This window comes from Lontra canadensis, unplaced genomic scaffold, assembly GCF_010015895.1.
Source record: "Lontra canadensis isolate GAN:19392208 unplaced genomic scaffold, GSC_riverotter_1.0 scaffold71, whole genome shotgun sequence".
NCBI lineage: Eukaryota > Metazoa > Chordata > Mammalia > Carnivora > Mustelidae > Lontra > Lontra canadensis.
Genome location: NW_022631065.1, coordinates 7454157 through 7457613, shown reverse-complemented (window position 1 = coordinate 7457613; position 3457 = coordinate 7454157). Strand labels below are relative to the sequence as shown.

The 3457-nt window shown below is 34.3% G+C and overlaps 1 pseudogene; it reads left to right on the top strand.

Moving 5' to 3' along the window:
* The first annotated feature begins 2392 nt into the window (after window positions 1-2392).
* LOC116881178 lies at window positions 2393-2500 on the top strand (annotated as a pseudogene).
* Window positions 2501-3457: the final 957 nt, after the last annotated feature.

The window sequence follows — 3457 nt, the reverse complement described above, 5'->3', positions numbered from 1 at the left end:
ACATTGATTATTGTTGAGGCTGGTGATAGATACATGGTGATTTTTTAATATTCTTCTATTTTGTGTATGTTTGAAAATTAAAATGAAAAAAGATTATATGTTGAGAATATAATGGGGCTTGCCAGGAGACCAGTGGGAGGTTATTGCAATGGTACTGGTAAGAAATGGCATGTCTTGGATCAAATCAGTAGAGGAAATGAGAATTAAGACAGAGCCAGATTTGGGGCACATTTTAGAGGTAGAGCCAATAACACTAACCGAAAGAAGTAAATGTGCTTAAAATCGGCTTTCATTTTTTTTCCAACTTCAATGCATTCTTTATTATTCATTTCTGTATTTTTTTACCCAGGATTTTCATACTATTAAGACAAAGGATGATGAAAATCAAATAGATTTTTAGAAATAAAATATTTATTTTTCTCTTTATTTTTAGTTACATGGGGCTTATTTAACCTTTAGCAATGTGACTGTAATTAAAGGTGTTTTATGCACTTGGCAGTAGATGAGTCTCTCTCCTGTCCAGGTTTATGAATTCCAATCATCAGGGTCTCATTTAAGCCAAGAATCTCAGGCTGTCACTACTCTTGAGAGAGAATCAGTGTCTCACTCAGCATTTCTCTGTGTTAAAATAATGCCATCTGTTGTTAGCCAAGCTGTAACTAGAGCCTCACCTGCACAGAAGGATGTTTGTTGGTTTTGCCATAAATTATGCCCACTCCAGCTTGTAGTTTCAGCTTTCCAAAGGAGAAGAGGCAGTTTCAGATGTTGGTAACGCTGAACTGAGTTAGGTCTGTAAAAATAAATAAACAAATAAAGGCATTCAATTAATTTATTTTCCTGTATTGAAAGAATAGTGCACTCATTACACAGTTTTATCTTTCTAAAATATTTACTTAGGTAAAATTTGAAGAGGCAAATTTAAAGATACTCCATGCTAGGCCCAGACATTGATGTTATTTCCTATATACTCTCAAGATGAAAACTAGCATGATGGGGAATGAAGGCCATATGAAACAATGCTGGAGAAATACATAATACAAATGTTGAAAGCATAGCTAAGATCTTAAGAATGAAAGAGAAAATATAAGCAGAATGAAAACAATGTATGGAGGGGAGGGTATGTGCTATGGTGAGTGCTGTGAATTGTGTAAGCCTGATGATTCACCGACCTGTACCCCTGGGGCAAATATTACATTATATGTTAATAAGAAAATGAAAATAATAATAAAAATACTTAAAGAAATGACTGAAAGTCACATGTATAAGTATAAAAACTTATTCTGTCGCTGCCTTGCAAATTGGTGTGAAGGGAAGTATATGTCTTAGTAACTTGAGGGCTTTGTCTTAGTGATAAGAAGGGGTAGACAGTGACAAGTATGGGGCAGGCAGACAAGCATGAGGAATTATGATGCCTGAACAAAGTTGATTGTTCCCAGAGAGAAATGGAGAAATAGAAAAAAATTCATCCTCCATCACAGTGTGAAGATAAAGAAGCTTGTCTGTCTTCATGTGGTCTCATTGGAAAATAAAATTTCTCCTAAAATATATAATCCCACAGCTTGTGCAACCATCAGTTTTAGGAATGATTTCATGATACCCATGGAGATCTAGAATCCTAAACATGGTAAATTAACACAATGATTAGTTAAAAGTAGGTAATATTACCAGACTGCTTTTTAGGAAGCAACCATTAATCCCTTAGGAGATCCATTTCAGGAACTCAGTTCTGAGTAGGTGCTTGTCTCCTAACCACCCCGCAAAACATGTGCTCACACCACAAAATCATGAAAGATATGGGGAAATAATCTGCTATGATTAAGAGTCATGCACAATGGGGAGCCTGGGTGGCTCAGTGGGTTAAGCCGCTGCCTTCGGCTCAGGTCATGATCTCAGGGTCCTGGGATCAAGTCCCGCATTGGGCTCTCTGCTCAGCAGGGAGCCTGCTTCCCTCTCTCTCTCTCTCTCTCTCTCTCTCTCTGCCTGCCTCTCCATCTACTTGTGATCTCTCTCTGTCAAATAAATAAATAAAATCTTAAAAAAAAAAAGAGTCATGCACAAAAGACTGCAAGATCAAAGTTCTAAGATCCTCAAATGATAAAGCAGCAGTCATAAAGAGCATAACATATAAATGTGAAAACCTATTAAAGAACTTCCCAAGGTAACTGATACCCTTTGGGATAAACTTTGGAAAAAAAAAAAAAAAAAAAAGAACTACATGCTGAGGAAGAAACAATGGGAAATTTTGAAAAATAAACAGATAATGCTTTTGGAAAACAAAAATGTATGCACCGAAAAAGAAAAAGAAGTGGAAAGGTAATACAGAAAATGAGAAAATGTGAAAAAAAATGACATAGGCAAACTTGAAAGATGTAATTGCTGGGAATTTTCTAGAATGACTTCTTGGCCTTTTGGCTAAGATCAAGTGTAGTATCTGTTCTTATCAGTAGAACTGATTACAAACAAACTCTCAAATTCTAATATCTATTCTGAGATATTATATAATGAATATCTAGAATCCTAATGAAATGGAAAAATCTCAGCAATGATAAGAAAGTCAAGAAATTTTATCTAAAAACAAGTATTAGACTGATCACAGACTTCCAAAAAATAGAGACTAGAATATAGTAAAACAAATCATGAAAATACTTTGGAAAAACAATCAACTTTAAATTCTAGACTATGTATGTAAGTTATAGTTCTAGATTTTATATATACTTATGTATGCCTATAAGAATAAAGGGGAATCCAAGAAGGAATAGTGGAGTGTAAGGAGCAACATGGGCTTTTGTTATATTATTTTCTGTTTCTTTGAAATCTTTAATATAAAATTAAATTTTAACTTAAAATTCCTTTCATTAACTTAAAAAAAAAAGAAAGGAGAGTCCAACTTACTAAAAATGCTTGAATATCTCATGAAACAGTTCAATGAAACAGAACATGGGAAGGAAAAGAAACAGGACATTTCCAGATACTGCATCAACAGGAGTTACGATTTTTCTGTGCATAACTCTACCATCCATGTTACTCATTCCACAATTCTTGTTCACTTTTTCCATCTGTTCAGATTTATCAGGTGACTCCATATCAATTGTTAAAGATTGGGAACTCATGTGAATTGAGTCCCATTTCCATAAAAGAGTGATCCAATCCTCTTTGTATGAATTTCCTATGAAATTCTACCTTTTATTGCTTAACATGTACATTTCTTTTTCTACATTTAAAGATGCCCTCAGTTAATAAGATGCATTCCAATATACTGCTATTAAAATTCTTTCTACCCATATAAATGGGAAAAAAATCCCAAATGATATCTGTATGCCAAACCCAGATTTAATACCAGGGGACCTCTCTGTCCACATACAGTCTCTGAAACAATGAGTAGTCCTATAGTATGTCAATCTATATCAGGTTCTCATGTGATACTTACTGTTAACTTTAGAAAGGACCATTGATAGAA